Here is a 20447-nt window from a genome sequence, read left to right as displayed (position 1 = left end):
TTATCTGCACAATTAAAGGGAATAGCATGTTCTGTTTTCCAGCTACATAAGCAGGAAAATACTTATCTTCAATAGCTTGCAGTTGATATGGATAAAGAGGACAAAGCATAATTTGTATACTACAGGATTTTGATTCTGTTTATTTTTATTTTCCATTGCCTTTTTTTTTACCTTATCTCTTCTGTTTTAGCTTTGTGGCCCTTCAGTTTTCTGAAAAACTTCCCTAAATAAAAGATTTGTTGCTGAGCAGTCTGCTGATTTAATGTACTATATTAGCTGAACCAAAGCTCTCTTTGAATTTTGCTTTCCTCTAAGTGTAATAATTCAATCCTCTTCTAAGTAGTGTATGTATTAAAAAGTGTCTATATATACATATAGGGCCATACATTTGTACAGCTTTTATAGGACTATATTTTTAATTTTCTCTCATTTCAAGTTTTAAAACATTTTGTCAACAGTGCTATGAGAGGTGTGCTATTGTAGTTACAGATTCTCTTGGTTTGCATCTGATTTCATAAGCGCTCACCTGAACACTGCCATGAATTTCAGTAAAAAGAGGAAATATTTGCTGAGATTTTCAAGACTTAAAAAGACGTGGCCTGTACTGTGATATTTTTTAATAGAAGAAATAGTAACAGAAACAGGTGGGAAAAATTTTCTTATATCGTGATCAGTGAGATTGGTACTAGATTTATGCTCATGGACCTTGTTGCTATCTAGGGGCTTTCTTACATACTCCCTCATTGATGGCAGCAGAAGTTCAGTCAACTCATAGAACCAGGGCAGTATGTGGGTCTAATTACTGCAGCACTGTGTGTGTATGTGACAATGGGCATCTTGTAGCTGAGAGGAAAACAACAAAGATAGTAGGCATCAAAAGTCAAAGGTCTTGAAAATAATGGGCAAGGGCACCTCAGTTTTTACTAACTGCCATAGCCCAATAATCACAGCATATTTTGACAATCTCTTCTAAGCCAGTATCTTCCTGAAGAGGCAGGGGATTTGGCTACCAACCCACCTCCTGCTCTGCAGCATGCCAGGGACAGACTGACCCGTGCTCCAGGGGAGGTGTTGGAGGGCAGTCCTGGCTCTGCTGCAGCCACCTCTGCCGGTGCTGCAGTGCCGGTGTTTGTTCAGCTGGCTCTGCTGGGGCACTCTTCCCTTCTACCTTGTAAAAGTAGCTCTGCTGAAAAGACAATGAGATCTCAGGCCATATTAGTTTCCTTTATGATATCTGTAAAGAAAGACAGTCACTGTTGCTGTGTTTCATTTGGCTTGAGTCCCACAAAGCATTTTCTTTCTCAGATGACTAAGGTTCTGCTCAGCTTCAACTCAGAAAATCAAGCCCAGGCATTTATTTTACACCTCGTAAGTAGTTATAGTGGATGGAAGAAAATGTAGGCTAGTCATCAAAATAAGGGGCAGTGTTACAGCTTTTGCAGCCATGTAATCAAAAATATTCTTTCCTTTTTTGCACTGAGCCACTTGCAGTCTGTAATACACTGAAAAGCGATGTTGTGTTTCCTCTTCCCCCCTCAGTTTCCAGCAAGGAAAACAAGTGGTCTGCTTCAGCAAGTGAATCCACTCATGCTTGTGATACACATACAGGCTGTGTGTGAGAGTTATACCAATAATTACTGTTTAGAAGTGCTCTGCATGCCGATGCCATAATAGGGCATTAAGAATGTATCACATTGTTATGGGAAACACAATAGGAATCTTTCTGTGAGCGAAATAATTATATTTTAACCACATTGGAACCAAATAATCTATCTAGCTCTAAGTCTTTATTCACGTGTAAAAAGATCATTTATGCATTGTAATGCACCCTTGTTCAAATAATTGTACTGGAATATTCTAGGACAGTTTTTGAGCAGCTCTGTAATAGCTGTACTATTGGATGACAGCAGTATCATTAGAAACCTACATAAGTATTTCTAACTACATGCAAATTAATCTTTTATTCCATTGTAATTTGTCACTGTGTTTTCACTATATATATATATATAGATAGATAGATAGATAGATAGATAGAGAAACTATCTTTACTTGAAGTACTTCCCTAGCCAAGCAGCTCCATGCTTAGGTTAGGTGATCCTGTGTTGGTATAGGAGAGAGGACACTGTTTGCTGTACAAGGTCCCACATTTGCAGGAGTGCTGGACCACAGGGTGGTCCAGAGGAGAGCCTCAACATGGGGAGGATTGCTGTTCAAGGTCTGTCTGTCTGGAGAGGCACAGTGCTGGGTAAGCACTGAGGTGGCCAGAGGCAGCTCTCAAAGATCTCATGCCCATTTGAAATACTTTTAATGAGGTCCTTTAGCAAAGGTTCTTAAAACCTTTAAGCATAAAAATCCTCTCATAAGCAGAAACTGAATAAAAAAGAGGATGTATATTCTTTCCAGGAATGGAAACTGATGGAAATATCCCTAAATACTTATCCTGTCTTTATATGGTGTCTCGAAGTATCCTTCTACAATGACCCATTATTTGTCTGATCTGCTGCGGCTGTTCTTGTGGTCATAAATAAACAAACAGTATTGCTTCTAATGCTCGTGTATCTTGAAACAGTAACATAATGAAAAATACCCCTTCCCCCCCTCCCCGAAAATCTGAATAAGCTTGGCCTGTTTAATTTAACAAACAAACAAATGAGACTTGACTTGATAGAATGCAGGACAACTTCAGCATATTAAAGGATTTCGTTGTAGTGGAGAAGGGCATAATAAGTGCACAGGGCATGTGCATATCCCTATCAGGAAACAAATTTATAAAAGGGAGCATGATTAGCTGCTGGAGTAAATTTACCAGGAAAGAGATGAATTGTCAGTCTGTTGATGTTTACAGGTTGAGACTGAATGCCTTTCAAGATGATGTGCCTAAGGCAGTCATAAATTATGCTTTAGTCTAATTTATGTTACCAGCTAATGTGAGTAAATAAGGTAAATGAGTGAAATAAACCTGTGACATTGAGACTAATCCAATTGTTCCTTAAGACATTAAATATCTGGAAAAATGGAGTAATCTCAAAGTCTCCGACTAAATAATTAACAAAGTGAAGTAATGTTTGCAAGTGCCATAAGCACATTTTCAGATGGGCTGTGGAGTTTTTCGTGTGGACATGCAGAGATTAATTTTCTCACTTTTTATTTTGACCCAGGTTTTGTGGAAAAGATATAGTGCATTTCTGAAGGTAGTGTAGCCAGGCGAAGAGGAGCTGCATGTATGTGCTATAGCACCTTTGAGAGGTGCATATGTATAGTATCCAAATGGCAATCTTAGCTTGAATTTGATTGCATTTCTTGTGAGGATCACCTTCTGCCCGACTTTTTCAGAAGAATTTACCTGTACAAAGATGTAAAAAATTGATTTGTAGGCTATTACCTAGTCAAAAAGGCTTAGCATAATTTTTTGTTTGGAAAATCAACCCTCCTATCCTTCTAGAATCTACCAGAAAGTATTTTCAAATGGTAATAGTATTCTAGGCAGAAATCCAGAGCATTATATTTGCTGCCTGAGACTGTAATGTAGGAGTTGTAATATATTTCCTAATTAAAAATATCATGCACCGTAGTGATTTTATTCATTTGTTATCTGGACCATTGAACTAATCTGAAGAAAAACAGCATTCTCAGGGGCACAAGTAAAGAGGTTCCCTTTCTATTTTTCCAGCAAAAGGGACAATATTTTTTGTTTGAAAAATAAGGACTTCTCATGACCTGCTACACAATTTTTTTTAGACTTTAGATAAATAAAGGTTATATTTCTTGTCTGAAGGAACATTTGGGATTACTTTTGTGACCTTTTATGTTTTGTGGTATAGGGGTAATATTTCATAAATGTAAATAAATAGGACATTGAGAAGCAAAAAAAATAAAAAATAGGAGATTGGAAAATAATGTATAAAATTTAACAATCCTTAACTGTGAGACTAAAGCTAATTTTCAATCATTTCAAAGAAATTGGAAGACATAAACCTTAAAAATAAGAATCAGTTGCTCTCTAGTTATTTTCTTGTTGCACCAAGCTTACAAGTATAGGCTTTTAGCTCACATATATTGTAAGTTTTTGTCCATGTCAGTGACAAGTGGAGTCAAGATGTTGCAGATTCAGGCTGCTGAGATTTGGCTGTGAAGCAGTAGACCCAGATGGAGTCTGCAGGTCCTCAATTCAGTCCCAAAGTCATGAATTGACACAGTCTTCTAAATGACAGAATACACTGGTGGATACTATACAGTATAGAATATATAGTATTTAAAACCCATTATATACTTTGTAACAATTTGTCCTCATTTTCATTTGTATTATGTATGATTAATGATGTTGGTCAGTTCTTTAAGCATCTTCTTTAAGCATGCCTACCAGTGCTACTGTTGCTGCTCTTCTGAACTTTCAGATGCTATCTATATTTCAATAACACTAAATTTTAAAGAGCAAAGGTTTATTTCTTCTAAATTTTATTAGACCTGCTTTAAATTTTTCATCCTTCAACCAGATCATGGGTTTTGAATTTTTGTGGCTTTTTGACTACACATCTTTTAAATCTTTCCTACCCTTGCTCTCCAACACCTTGAAATCAAGAAGTAAAAAATCACTTTACGTAGTAAAACATACAGTCTATTTTTAGTCTCTTAGTAAATATGTACAGAGTAGCACTGGAGATTCAGGACGAATAGTTTGGAAAACTAAAGCCTGAACCCTAGAACTGAGCAATGCTGCAGTGATAACTGAGTGGTCACCTTTCATTTTTTAGGTTTCCAGATGCTGAACCTCCTTTATTGGAATTAAAACAAAACATCAAGCATGTATATGCTCTCAGACCTCTTTCTTTTGGAAAATCACATTATTTGTATTGCAAAAATTCCTGCTCATTTTACTGTATGTTTTTGTTGTACCATGGGTAATGTTTTTTACTTTATACTACACTACAAAAAAATCATTATTTTTATAATATAACAAAATAAATAATGATGTGTATGTAGCTGAGTTCTAATTTTGATTTTGTCTATCTGAAACCAATTCATGTTCCAAATGAATTCTTCCAGATTGTTTAGTTCATGGCATGGCATTTTACTCAACAAATGCAGCATAAAATGTAAGGATTATATAGACAAAGCTCAAAGGTAAACACAGCGTTCCACTCTGCTGGCAAAACTTACTTATTTATCATAAAATTCTGAGCTTTTATATTTAATAATTATCTTTTAGTCCACAGAATATATCTAGAGTATTACATAGTATTTCTAAATTTTCTGTTGAACACAACACAACACAACACAGAAATTATATTGCCTTTTTATTTGCGGAGTGCTGTCTCACAAAGAAGTAATGTGATAGAGAGAGAAGATAGCCTGGAGCCCAGTGTATGGTTATGGCCTCTAAGCACTTTGGTTTTTCTCAGCATGGGTTTGCTAATTCACATTGATTCATATTGATATTCAATAATTCATATTGATTGGTGTTCTCATATCATCACTTTGCCATTAGGAATCCAGTTACTCCGTTCAAGCACAATTTTAGGAACATTATTTCACCATACTTTTGGTTGGCACAGACTACTTTTCCTTTCCTTGAAAAAAAAAGCAAGCCCATGCAATACTGGAATAGAAATGCTGGTTGTAAAAGGTACATGGGTGCCAAAACTTTTTGTGTTTGCATGCTTATCAAATTAAATAAGAAACTTATGTACATATCTCTTAAATCCATTACTACATACAGCTTTACCTTCAGAGAAAACCAGATTAAGCCATTTATTGTTGTCTCACACTGGGTCATAAACAGCAATTTTTTCCCTTCACAATAAAGCAGTTTAATCCATTAATCCTTATGAAAAATGTAAATGTTTGTATTAGTCAATTAGAACAAGGCTTTGTTGTGCTTTTGTTCGCTTCTCTTTCAATATATACCTGATTTATTATTCAATAAATTTTGTCTTTTACATTTTTTCTTTCTGCACTGTAACTTTGCTGCTTGAAAATACAGATGTATGTAGTAATTGATATGAGCAAAACCCAAGTTTTATTTTGACTGTAAATTTTAAGCAAGTGTTATTACTTTCAAATATGAATTTCTGTCTATGTTGGATTTTTCTAACAGAACAGCTAATAGTTATTGATTGAAGGTTTAATGTTGTTCCTTACCCTAGCTGCCAAAACACACAAAATAATTGCATCATCACCTGCATTAAGCTCCTTCAAAATGCAAAATTGTGGTGGAAACTGATACCTCAGTGTGTTGAAATGAAAAATTCTTGCATAATTCTAATTAAACAAAGGGAATCCAGGGAGAAAAATCTCAAAATGATTTAAGATGATGTATTCTTTTATATCAAGTGAAAATGGAGGGAGGTACATCTGCAAGCACTTTGGAGGAGATGTTTAAGATCTAAAATAATCTTGTTAATTGGTCACTTGCTCTGTAAAGCAGGATGCAGTTCAGGCAGGACAAATAGAAATTATCGCACTTCAGTAAAAAAATCAGCTGAGCAATGAAAGATAGAAACTGCCTAGCAAGCCAAAAAGTGCAAAAAAATTGAGATGTTTTATTGAAAGCAAAACTAGTTGTCAAATTCATGTTGTAAGGGGGAAAAAACCCAACCAAACCCAGCACCTGGTATCCTGGTTTGGTTAGTGCACTTAAAATTAAACACTGGCCAGCTACAGAGGTTGCAGAGAAAAGCATGGTGAATGATCAGGTCCGGGAAACATGATCTGAGGAGGAAGGAAATAATCTGTTCCCTTCATCCAGTGATGTGGAGGAATGGGCTAGTGTTGGAACAAGGGATTTACAGACATTATTTTCAAAGTTCTGGGGCAGAGTGAAGAGAGCTGTTGTGGAGTATCCAACAATAGATATTTTTATTGGATGGCCTGCACAAAAGCCTGTGAGGGTGATTTTGGTACAGTTGATTCTTACTTAGGAGAAAGAAACGGACAAAGATCCTATGAGATATACTTCCAGTTAAATTTTGCTTGGTTAGTAAACGTGTGTATTCCAGCATGGAATTACATAAAAGAAAGAGTAATCTTGAAAAAAAGGGAAAGCAACAAAGAGAACCTTCTACTGTGAATTATTTACATGTTTTGTAGTTTAAGATGTTTAAATTTTTTAAATTATAACTCTCCTTGAATAGCTTTACCTTTCACTCTAATTCAGCTTATGCTTTGCCAGTTAAACTGCATTAAAAGTTTCTGCACGTTTTTCCTACACATTCCCTTCTGCATGATAGAAACTAACCAAAGATATCTATAAAAGTATTACTTTTTTTCCCCTGCATCTCTGCTTAAAACTTACCCAGGCTCTGAAACTTACCCAGTCTTCAGTAAGTTACATCCTTGAATCTTGTTAGAAAAATTTTTATTTTGTTGTTTCCACAGAGAGAATCCTTCTCCCCCGCCCCTCGCCCTTGCTTCATTTATTACTTGCAGCGCAACAATGTCTTTAGGTGCATCAAGAATATGAAAAATCTCTCAAAATACTCTCTCAGGCCAAATGCCAATGTTCCAGCAGGAATGCCCACTAGCTTTTATCAATATTGCTATAAAATCCAAGTCTCAGCTCACTTGATTTTGTTTCTGTCATCTGATTTATGTTTCTAGTCAAAATGTATTGAAAGCATAAAGTGAAGCTGAATGGCCTTCAAAAGAAGTGGCGTAAAATTGAAATGCTGAACATAGGGAAAGGTTTCTAATCTCAGTGTCTTTCAGACTGCATTATTTCTACATTTTATTCTTCATTGGCCATGTTTTTAACCTTCTTAGGTTTTGGGGGTTTTTTGCCACTTCAGAAAGAAAACAGTTTATTTTGCAAGATTACCTTGGGATATTAAATTTTCATATGCTTTACTACCATTGAATCAAATAGTGCTTAGATTTTAGATTGCCTATAATTTTCTGCTGAGAAAATTCTAGAGAAATGAAACAAATGAAAGGAATTTCCATTTGTCAACCTCTCTGATTCAGTACTGGCAACTAAATAACCCTCTCTGATTCTTTAACTTATTCTGTTCTCTCAAAGTCATTGTAGTTCTTCTTTCCTTACACTGCACCCCAACATCTTCAGAACAGGAATTGCAGCCCAGTTCTGTGCCTGCCATTCTAAACCACACCCTGCTCACATTTTCCGTATTTTGTACATCTTGTCCCCATGTGCTAGGAAAGGAGGTCCTAGAACTAAGTCCAAAAACTGCCTTTCATGCATCTCAGCATCTTCCATGCTTGCTCTTCACATACTTTGTCCTAGGTACAACTTCTACTCAGCTATGATAAATCTCTGGGCAGAGGAAATATACTTATCCAGTAAGCCTATATAGAATATGAGTTTTAGAAACACATTTCTGGACGAAAAGGTGGAGAGGAGTAATGAAAAAAAATGGGTCACAGGGCTGCTAATGTAGAGTAGGACTTCTGTGTTATCTCACACATGCTTAATGTCTTTAGCAATAAGAAAAAAAAAAAAGTTTTGCTTCCCTAGGCAGTAGGAGTATGGTATCAAGGAAATAAAGGGAGAGGAACCTTTCTATAACACAGTTTTTTCTGGACATCATGAGCAAAAATATTCCACAAGACTGAATTTCTCATTCGTGGCCTCTGTTTTCCACAGATAGATGAAAAATGGATAATTATAAGTGAGGAAGACAGAAGGCCTGGTGCTGTAAGAACCATTGCTGTGAGTCATGAGCCTGGAGCACATTTCTTTATGACAACTTTGTATATCTCACTCTGTCCATGAGGTTATTAATTCCACAGTAGTTATCATCAGCACAATGGGTCAATATTGTTCCAAATACATTCTTTCCTAGTACAGAAGAAGATGATGTGATCATGGACATACCTTTCTTTGACTTTGGAGACTGCTTTAACTGGTAATAAATGTTGGACTTCCATTTCAGACATACAGAAAGAATAAAAGATTGGAGAATATTTCTGATAGCGCATCAAGCTTTACTTATTAAGTTCTTTCTGTAAAGGGGAACTAATCAGCAAGCCCATTATCACAAGCAGTCTTTCCCCTTTCACTACCTAAGTGTAATTTGCCAGCTGGTTGAAAACTTGATCATCTGCTAGAAGTTTATTTGGTTTTATGTTGTTGGACTTTTAAATTTTTTTTTTAAACAGACTGACATACTTCTTTCCATAGTCACAGATACTGAATTAGATTTCTGGGCCATGTACCCAAGTTCAAAAAATACCCAATTCCCAGCCCATAAAAAATATTTTTCTTCTCTACTGGAAAAGAACCTACAGCTCTTGGTTTATAATCTCTATAATTTTATCTCCAAGCTTGTCTAAGACAAATGCATCACCCTGGCTCCTGGCCCCATGTATTAGCTTTGTGTGGCAAGGTTTTGGTAGCAGGGGATCTACAGGGTGGCTTCTGTGAGATGCTGGTAGAAACATTCTCAGTATCTGGTAGAGCCAATTGCAGCTGGCTCCAAGAGAGACTCCCTGCTGGCCGAGCCCAGCAGTCACAGCAGTAGCACCCCTGGGATAATGCATTTAAGAAGTGGGGGAAAGCTGTACAACAGCAACAGGAGGCAGAGGGATGAGTGAGAACATGGGGCAGCAGCAGCTGTGCAGACAGCAGGGTCATTGCACAGGGAGGGGCAGGAGGTGCTGCAGGAGCAGAGGTTCCTCTGCAGCCCCTGGAGCAGACCATGGAGAGGCACCTGTGCCCCTGTAGCTCATGGAGGGCACAGTGGAGCAGAGATCCATGTGCAGCCCATGGAGGAGCCCAGCTGGATTTTGGTGATTGCCTGAAGGAGGATGTGAGCCCTTGGAAAGTCTGTGCAGGAGCAGGTTTGCTGTCAGGACTTGTGACCTCACAGAGGACCCAGGTTAGGGTAATCAGTGCCTGAAGGATTGAAGCCTGTGGAGAAGTTTTTGAGGGACTGCCTCCTGTGGGACAGACATGCTGGAAAAGGGGGAGGGTGAGGAGGAGGAAGGAGAAACAGGCATGTGTGATAGACTGATTGTAGCTCCCATTCCCCATCCCTCTGCCCTGCAGTTGGGAACGAGGTGAAGTTAAGCCCAGGAAGGAGGAAAGGGTGAGGGAAAGCTGTTTTAAAATAAAGTTTTTATTTCCCTAGTCTTATTTTGGTTCATGATAAATTAATGTAATTTCCCTAAGTCTGTTTTGTCCATGATGGCAGCTGCTGAGTGATCTCTCCCTGCATTTATCCTGACCCGTGTGCCTTTCACTATATCCTCTCCCCTGTCCAGATGTGGAGGGGAGTGATAGAGCAGCTTTGATGGGCACCTGGTGTCCTCCCCACACCTCAAACCCATGAATTTGTTGAGTTTGACTGAGGCATCAGTACTGACTCTGTAGCACCAATCACTAGAACAACTCCCTTAAAGAGATAATGAGAATTTGTTTCACTCTGTTCAATCTATATTATTCAGTTGTAGATTCAAAAATAACCTGCAAGATATACTTTTGCAGGATATAAATGCGATAAATTCTTTATTGAAACAATTTAAAAATCAGAATGTTTGATAATGTTGCTGTTTCTGGTGAGATTTTGGAACAAGATGAATCAAAATAAAGCAAAGTCTAGAGTGCACTGCATTCTTCCATCAAGGATTTTTAAAACCCAAGTGTAATTCCTCACGTGCAACATACACATTTCTCACCTTGGACCTATGTCAAAGTTTTTGAAATTATTCTCACAGTTTACCATATTTTTATGTTTCTTCTTGAGTATTTTCATTCAGTAACACTAGACAAATGAGAGTGACAAAGATCACAAACGGTGCTCCTTGCTTCTCTTGCTATTTCACGTTTTGCTATTTTCCCCATTTTTCGACCCTAAACTGGTCATTGAGAAAGACACATTCAAAGAGCTACACTTTTGAAGCTGTTTTTCTCTGTAGAAGAATATATACATCTTTTTGCTAAGGCAGAGCCGTTGATTGACATTCACTCTTGGCTCATTGGTATATCTGGAGCAGCAGAAGCTCCACACGACCAGGCAGCTGCAGGGCAGGCACACTTGAGCAACAGTGAGCAGTTTGACTTTAGTGTCAAACAGTTCATTGACTGTATAACTCAAGAAAGCAAGTGGAATATATGCCTGAATAGCCATGGAGTCAAAACTTTGTAAAAGTGAGAAATTCACATATATTGGAATAAATGTGAAAAGACAGCAAATTTTAGAGTTGAAATAACTTCTGGAAATAAAATCACTTCTAGAGATTACTCTACACATTGCACTTTTATTTTGCCAAACTTAGAAAAAAAATTTAGCTTTTGTTTAGTTGTATAGTCAAATATTAATTAATCTAATGTATAATTTATAGGAAAAAGACACAAGAAAAGAGATAAAATTAAATGAGTTGAAATACATACATAATGTTTCTTGTGGGAGGAGATCAAAAAAGCTGTTTTCCCCACTACTGGTGGTAGAATAAGATTATCTTATCCGGAAGAAAAATTTAGTCAATGATATTTGCATTACAGTTATCAAAAAAGTTTGCAACAAATGAAATTATTCAACCAGCTTTTTCTGCATTAGACTCTTCAATGATAAAATAAAATTAGGAAGCTGCAGAATGGTGTGAATTCCTTAGTATCCATATTTTCATCCTTAGCATATATTAAATGGCCAGTTAATCAAAATCGTCTACTCTCCTGTTCTTTAAAAGAAATGCTTTTAGTTCATCAGCTTATTTCAAGCCTGTAAGTGTACTTGGAAAAATGACTAGAAACCTTTTAGCTAGACTTACTTGCATGTTTTACATTAATGTTGATTTGGCAATTGACTTCAATTATTATTCTTGCTACAATTTTCAACATAGAATATAATCTGTTAATGTTGTCTGCCTAATGTTACTGAAAGATTGACTGTGTTTTTTTCAGTTTGTTCAGTCACTGGTGAGACATTTCATTATGGTGTCTTTTGTTAGATTCAGAACTAAAAATGACTGACATGAAATGGCACAACTTTTTTACAGATGTTAAGAGCTTGTACTTCTGTTTCTGAAAGTGAGCCCAAAAGTATCAAAAAACTTACTGAATGCTCACTTAGAACTAAAAATTCTATGACTGCAATACCCCAAGTCTTAAGGCACTCAACATTTATAGCTTTATCTTGTTCTCACTGAACTTCTTTCTATGGGAACCATGCTGATAAATTGGTTGACTCCTTCCAACTATAGTATGTGTGGTGAAACTTATGTAAGTTTGTATTTTACCAAGTTCTAGTTCTTCTTCACAGGCAGGAAAAAAGGGCATTTCTCCTCCCTGTCCCTTTTATCCTAGCTGGCAATTCATTTTATGTAATCAGTTGTTACATTTTAATCTGAAGAGAAGCGGCAGGAAGTGTGATCAAAACTTCACATAAAATTGTTTCTTTTCAGATTACAAAAGAGCTCTTCAAAAGGCTTCAGTAGGAAAAGAATTTACAAATGTACTTGTTAATTGGTTGTGGTAGAAATGAATGCCTAATTTCTAATTGCAATATGTGTCACTTTAGCTTCTAACCTTTGCTTCTAGTTTCATTTTCTCAGCTAGATTAAAGAGTTCTTTACTACCTAGTTTTTTTCACTCTGTGAAGATACTTTCATAGAATAATCAAATTATCCCTTGTACTTTTTGCTGAAAGAAACAGCTTGAGCTCTTTAAATTCTTAATTGTAAAATAGATTCTTAGGTACTAAAATTTTATTTGTGTTTTTCTTTCAACATATTTCCTAATCATTCAGAATCCATTTTGAAAAAGGAGTACTCAATTATTGCAATCTCTCTGATGAGCTGCAAAGATACACTGCAAGGTCTACCTCAGAGTATACATTAAAATGATTTTTTAAAAAAAATATATATATGTGTAGGTGTGCTTTGTGTGCAGTCAAAGGTTTTATTAGTCATTTCTGTGTTAGTATTTAATGTATAACTTCACTTTCTGAGCATATTTTCACTGTTGGCCAGAGCACAAGTCCATTCTTTTCTCTGTTTAGTCTGCATTTAATTTGTATCTTTATTCCTAGTGTTTCTATGTGAGTTAAATTCACACAGTCCATAGGGGCTCTGTCCCTTGTAGCTCTGGATGACACAGCTCTGGAGGTGTCACACTGCAGCTGTGTGGTACAATGTGCACCATTTATCCCTGGGCACCATTTATTTCTTTGGTCATGTAGGCCAGGATGCTGACATGGCATCTCCTAGTGTGCTACCAAGTCTTGACAACAGGGAGGATGGAAAGTACCAATGACTTGACTTCTCTAATAATTAATATAAACCTATGGTTTTATTCAGTTTTTAATTCCATGGGGAGTTTCTTAATGCATAATCTCAGTAAATCGTGAATTGTTACTGGAAGATGGCACAAAAGATCTTAGAGATTCCAAACTTTTATGTTTGCTTCAGTAAAATGACAAAAGCAACAAGAAAACTGCTACTGTTTTGGAATCTGGCCCTCAGCAAAATAATGCACAAAAGCACATGGGAACACACAATAAAGTTTCAACTACTCAGTGATGCACATATCATTGATCTGATTTTTAAAGTGCCTCTATGCTTTTCATAGTATTCCTAAAATTAAGAAAAAATTGTGAAAACCATCACTGTGCATAATGCATTCACATCATGACTGTAAATCCTTAAACCATAACACCACAGTTATCATCTACCTTGTCACATTTACTGTAATATATTCAACTTGGGTTGTGATTATATTCCAGCTAGGGAGACTTTTTTGGAATCCTGGAGTGAAAATGTAGGTACTGAAATACTATATGATATTTAAAGTTCAAATACTGAGGGTTCTCTGTTTTCTTGCCTTGTACAGACTTCAGCAATAATATGACATATTTAATAATAGCATTTAATAACTCTACAGTATGCTTCCTGCAGTACTGTACAGCTCCTTATGAGCTGAGAAAATATGTAAGGCATTAAGTGAGTGAATCTTTCCTAACTGAATACCCTTGCTGCAGGGCTAACACAATAAAACACATTAAATACATTGAAATTAATGAAATACTGTCTGTCTGTGTCCAGTGGGTGCTGCATTAAGATTTTTTTTTAGGGACATATAGAGGTAGATTTACAGAAACTGTGAAAGAACAATTAACTTAGATTACTTGGATTAAATACCAGATGGATAGCCACAGGCATAATTCCTATGCTTTTTTACCATGTAAGAAGGACCCTATATTCCTGCTAGTTTAATTTCAGTATTACAGTCTGCCTCTTGATTTTTGGCATAAAGCAGATTAACAGATTTCCTCCAAAGGAATTGGTCTAATTTTGTTGGGACAAGAACTGTGGAATGCATTGCATAGTCTAGTATCTGCATTGATGATACCTGTGGCTGAGCTGTAAACAGTGTTTCCCTTCACACCCAAAAGGGCTAGAAAAATAAATATGTTAACTTTCTATTGAAGTTTTGATGGAAATGCAACAGATAGAGAGTGTCCTCACAGTGAAAAAGTTTTTTTTTATATATCCAATTAGATAGGCTTTGGGTGTTGTTCTGTTGATTCTCAGTTTGTGTTACTCAGTCCATGTACTTAAAACTTTTTTTCTGGTATTGTTTTTAAGGAAAACGTAGGTAAGAATACAGTTAATGTCAGAATTCAGAGTCCCAGGACTATATACTCTTCAGTATATAGGACACTCTTCTGCAAATCTCTGTGTTTGAATATCACAAGTCTGCTGGGTAATCAGATTTCCCCATGGCAGAAACAGCAGAATAAAGCCCTTAGTGTGTTGTGAATAACTTTTTTTTTTTAACTTTGCCAGAATTTGGTACAAATTGGTACTTTTAGAGAATTTCTTCTTGTGTGTTGCATGTAGAAAAGCTTCAGACAAAACTCCCCAGATCTTCTCTAATGAAATTGTCCAACTGCAATGGAGATAGTGTCTTGTGTTTGTTGTGAAAGGGCAATTGCATAGGTGAGCTTTGTTGATCATTGAACTTAAAAATTATTACTGAAGCAAGGAAGCACACAAAATAAATTGGAAGATGGAAATAAAATAAATAATTGCTAAGGATATACAAGTCAATTAACTGCAGCAAACACTCAGGACTTTCACTCATGGTATTAAAAACATAGTAGACCATATGCACATATGCTGTACTTTTGTAAACTTGGGCTATTTTTTTTCTATTTTGTTCAAAAGGCTTCTGGCCTGGTCAGTGTGGTGTGCTGTTTTTGCAGTGCACTGCTGCAGTACTTGGAACATGGTAGGTGATAATCCTGAGTCCGTGTAGGAGCTAAGGAAGCGTGGCTTCCTGAAAAATGCCTGCACAGTGTGTACGAGCTGCAGTTCACCTGTGCACCTTAGAAACCACGTGCAAACAACTTGGGGAGTAGCTGCACCGACCATCTGATTTAAACATTGACTGATTTAATGGTTTTTCTTGTTTCAGCTTTCAAAGGTCTAATTATGGGCATTATGCAGTTTCATTTTCATCCTAATTATATGCTGGCTCAGTGATTTCTGATGATTTAAGTGCCAAATTCTAACCAGTGGCATAGGACTGCTTATTAAAGAAAGGATTCTCAAATGGCTTGTTCTTTTAATTTTTCACTGGAAATTTAGAAATTCCAGAATCAAATAGTCTAATCCCAGTTTTTGTCTGTATTACGTGCTATCTGGATCTTATTTAAATCAAAAATAAAGCTAAAGAACAATTTCCATAGTGTGGTATACTGGTGTGAAAGAGTGCAATTTTCACTCTTAAGCTCAGTGACAGAACCTGTTTTTATAGAAATTTTCTGGCTCAACCTAATTACTAATTTCAATTAGTATTTAATATTTGGTTTTATGTCTGTGACATAGTGCAATTATTGCATATTAGTATTCATGACCTACAGAATTTATCAGGATATCTGAATGATTGAAGTAAAATCTGCTATGCACACACAACTAGAATGACTCAATTTAAGATCCCACCTTCACTTATGCTTCACTTATGAATCGATGAATATTTAATGGACCTTTCTTAGCTTTAATTTCATATCAAACCACAACATTTGGGCTTTGTCCTTATAGGCTTGCTAGGCTTCTTTTCGGAAGACATAAGATCATGTGGCTTTTTTGACTTTTGCACTCCTTGTTTGTGTACTCTGACTTTCCAAGGGTCTGACTGCAAGGGTTTAATTTCACCAGCTCTAAAGGAGCACTTGAGCATGAGTATTTCTACCAGACACCTGGACCTGAAACTTCTACTAGGTTTAGTATTTAGAAGTAAAATAGTTTAATGAGTTTGAATATGTATAGGTCCCAGTAAAAGTGAATAAAACTGTTTGCAGTAGAGAACACCATATCAGCCAACAATCTGCAGGAGCTGGGTGCTGACACAGGGTTTACTGTTTTGCACTTTTAATGACTTCAGATGCAAACATTGAGTGGTTTTGTACTCTGTAGTTCCAACAGCAAAAAGCCAGTGGAGCAGAAGTGGATTCAACCTAGTCTCTATAAGCAAAAATACTTTCTAAGAGATTGAATAACATAGATAAGAAGTCAAAAGTTTACCAGCAAATACTTAATTCTTTTATAGAACCGTGGTGCTGTTATTCTATTTTTTGTTTGTTTGGTTTTAAGAGAAGAACCAAACGATAATACCCTGAGAAAGAGGTGAGTGCAGAAAACAATAAAGGACATATTTGTGACCTGAAAAACTGGGATGTATTGATGGCTTGGACAAAATCTGATTGTTTGTGATTTTTTTACCCCAGATAAAAGACCAGAATTTTTAATATGAATATAATTTTTCTTTATTGCTCTTCACTAGGTTGGCAGTTGTTATCTCTTTGATAATACTTATTTCTAAGAAAGCACTGCAGTTCAATATCACAAGTATAGACACTAATTTTCTTACTTTTAAAAGAAAAACCTCACCAGCTTCAGTTACTTCGTTGTCCTTAATATGATGTCCCTAAACGTCAGGAATAGTTGTGACTGACTTTTTAGGTGTACAGTCATGTCAGTAAATAGGGTCCACTCGTTCCTTCAATCCTTCCAGGTTATTCAGTGAAAAATTCTTTGGGAGGTGGGATGTTTTCTGGTAGGTTTTTATTCCTTGTAGTAAGCAAATTCTGACATTTTATTTTGAAGTACTGTATATTATCTTAGTTAACAGGCTGCCCAATAAATACGGGTTTGCTTTATTAATAATTGCATTTTCATACTTGTAACAAAAGAATAGAATTTCTTAGGATAAAAGGTAAAGCAAATTACAGCATAAGAAGGTCCAGCTGAGTCACAACAATTGGCCATCCAACTTAATGGTCTCCAGCTGAGAATAAGGAGAAGTGCTATTTGGGGAATAGCTTTTTTTTGGTTGGTTGGTTGGTTAGTTGTTTTTTTGTTTTGTTCTGTTTTGTTTTGGGGTTGTTTATGGTTTTGGGGTTTTTTTGTGTCCTAGAACTACACTTTCAGGGACATTGGCAGTTAAGATCTTTTTTGTCTATTAACTTCTCTTTCTGTGAGCTCTGTGATTTTTTTGGTTGTTGTTTATTTTTGTTTTTTTGTTTTTTGGGGGGAGGGGGTTGTTTTGTTTTATTTAGATTTGATGTGGATTCTTTTGGGGTTGTTTTGCTTGTTTGTTTTTGTAGTGTATTTTTTTATTTGCTGGTACAGTTTACCTCCACAATTTTGAGACACAGCAACAAGTTATAAAGAGCACTATTGTCTCTTTATGGTATTTCATCTGCTTTAATGTAGTCTCTTGCTAGCTTTATTGAGTGGTTTTCAGTTCTAGCATTATTCATTTAGTGAGTAATAGTTTTGCAGTCATTCACTACATTCGGAAAATTTTGAAGTGTAATCATGTTCCTTTGGTGGTGTTCTCTCCAAATTAATGAGTCTCAGTCTTCTTAACCTTTCATTGTAGGGCAGCTGTTGCAAGCCTTTAATCTTTGTTGATGCCCTTGTCTGCACTTCATTGAGTCCCCTGCACTTTGGAGTCTAATTCAGCTGTGGAAGTGACATGTGGAGTTGCATCTGCTGCTCTGGATAAGATGCTGTTAAGGTAGTGGTTTTTTGAGGGGGTGAGGTGGTTTATAAAGATAATATTCTGACTTATTTTTAATTCCTTTCATGAAGGAAAGTTGTTTCACTGGGAGTCTTGCTTTATGTTGAGCTGATGAAATCAGAGAAACATCAACAATGACTCGAGAAAGCGTTCCTTTATGTTCTCACTTTCAGTTCTGGACTTCTGATACAGGTTTTAGATTATTGTTTCTATGCAGTCAGGAACTTGAAAATTCATCTGTTGTCTTTTAGCATGCTTGGTTTCACAGAATTCCTTAGCTTGTTTTTGACTACAAGTTTTAGGTCTTTTGATGCAGTCTTTTGTTTGAAATTTTGTATCTGCAAGTACCGATGACTGCTTTTATGTGATAACTGATTTTCCTGGCCAAAACCTTATTGAGTCTGAGAAATGCTTTTAGGCTGATGATGATGATGCTCATAATGAGTCTCCGTGTCTGTGTATAAATAAAACTGCTGTAGGCAGCATACAGCTTGCTTTCCAGTATTTTAATGCTTCAGTGTGTGTGCAGCCAAGATATGTTTGTCAGTTTTTAAGTTAAATATTTTGGCAGATCATCGGTGGATGATAGTGAAGTGCTAATGTTGTATGGGTGAACTGATTCTGATAGAGCAGATAAGAAAAAACAGTCAAAATTATTACTCTTGTCATCATTAGTGCTTTCTTTGGTAGCTCCCACAATACTCCTGGTGCTGCTTGTAAAGATGGGAATACTTGTTCCTTTCTCCAAAGAGATCACAGGAAGCGCAAATAAGAGATGAAAGTTGGGGGTATACTATAAGCAGCTTAAAATTAAAATCAGCTGCGTGTCAAATTGTGATCATAAGGAAAGCAAAACATTGGGAAAAAGAACTTAATAAAAACTTAAGGAAAAGGAATTTGGATATTTAAATAGATAAAATTTATATTCCATCAATCTATTGGTAACTTCTCTACTTGTGTATAAGCTTCCCTCCAGATAAAAATTTCTTTAATAAAAATATGCATTCAAAGAGAGAATTTTCTTTTAATAGTTTGAAATGATCACTCAATTCAAGCTAAATTTCTAAATCTAAACTGGCCTCAAAGGGCTGGAGGAAACTGCTAGAATTAGACCAGACTTTTATCCAGGATAGTTTGCTCTATTTCAGTACTTTGAAGCATTTTGTCAAAGGGTGGTTTTTAACCTGTTTTTAAGCACCCTAAAAACAGACTTCCATGCCACAATACCCTACACTTTATGCAAGTTACCATAGACCTTCACATTGAAAATTACATTCCCACTATTTCTGTATTTGTCTTCAAACTTATGTTAAATTCCTATTCTGTTTTGCTTGGATGAAGTAATATACATAGAATTAAATCACTTTCACCTGTCTGTAGCCATCTAAAGCAAAGGCACATCTAGTTTGATCTCACCCTCTGCTATCTGCTTCTGATACATAAAGTTCTATTGCCACTCTCGTGTCCTGGAGATCCTAGCATGGCTCTGTACAGGAGGGTGCAGACTTTTCTGTGTCCCCTGTCATGTGTGACAGCTTTTTACAAAGAGCTGAAAAGGCAGCTTGCATTTGGGCACCTGTCATAATACTCTCTCCACCAGAGAGCTAAGAATTAATTTCTCTGGACCAGAAAGTTAGCCACATAACATTATTTTGAAAATAATTCTTGTCGTTTCAGGTTTTTTCTTCTTTGTTTTGGTGATTTTTGCTGTATACAGGAAGTAAAATATCTTTGTGCTTTTTGTCTTGTGTAGTTACAATATGTATCATCAATGAATTTTTTTTGCTTGGATGTGTTTTAAATCCTACAGTTAGTAGCATTTTATGAATTACTAAATTATAATCAAGGAAAATATACAAGTACTTTTTGACATGACATGTGCTGCATACCTAGATATATAAAAGACATACTTCTTTCCTGACTTTTGCCTTCCAAAGGCATACTTACTACATATTTTCTTGCATATTATCTGATGAATGAGTTCTATGGTGTCAGGAACGTAATGCTATTCCCTGCAAGCTCATAAATAAAATTAGACCTAGATATAACTTATTTTTGCTTAAGGGTATATATGACCTTTGCACAAAAATTGCTTTTCCCACACACCAAAAATTTAATTATTCTGACCAATTCCAAAATAACAAATAATGTAAGAAAGTATTGGTTATCTATTTGATGATTATTAGATAGTTAAATAAGAGCAATATCTCTCTCCTCAGATGTTCAATTAAGACTTCTTAAAAGATTTATAAAAAACCTCTAGTTAATCAGAAAAGTTTTTGGAAGTGTTGGTAGCCCTCGTTTTAAAAATGGACAGACAAAATCCTTCTCTTCAGAATTGTGTCACATGATTTGTGCTGGATATCAGTAGATTTTAAAATGATGTTTTAACACCCATATATAAATGCAGTATATTTTTTTTTGTAGAAAGGAAGTGTATTACCATTCCTATTAACTGCAGCATTAA

General features: G+C 36.0%; 1 protein-coding gene across 8 annotated transcripts in view; it reads left to right on the top strand.

Annotated features, from left to right (window-relative positions):
• SGCZ (sarcoglycan zeta) overlaps positions 1-20447 on the top strand; it is a 412929-nt gene that overhangs the window by 14029 nt on the left and 378453 nt on the right. Inside the window, exon 2 of one of the 8 annotated variants that reach the window (XM_088163412.1) lies at positions 8600-8665. The exons of the other annotated variants lie outside the window; for them this stretch is intronic. The gene's annotated coding sequence lies outside the window, so the exon portion shown is untranslated. The remainder of the gene's footprint in view (positions 1-8599; positions 8666-20447) is intronic. 8 annotated transcript variants of the gene reach the window in all.

This window comes from Sturnus vulgaris, chromosome 4 (genome assembly GCF_052056855.1).
Source record: "Sturnus vulgaris isolate bStuVul1 chromosome 4, bStuVul1.hap1, whole genome shotgun sequence".
Lineage (NCBI taxonomy): Eukaryota > Metazoa > Chordata > Aves > Passeriformes > Sturnidae > Sturnus > Sturnus vulgaris.
The sequence above is the reverse complement of the archived record's forward strand: the minus strand, read 5'-3'. Positions and strand labels throughout refer to the sequence as shown.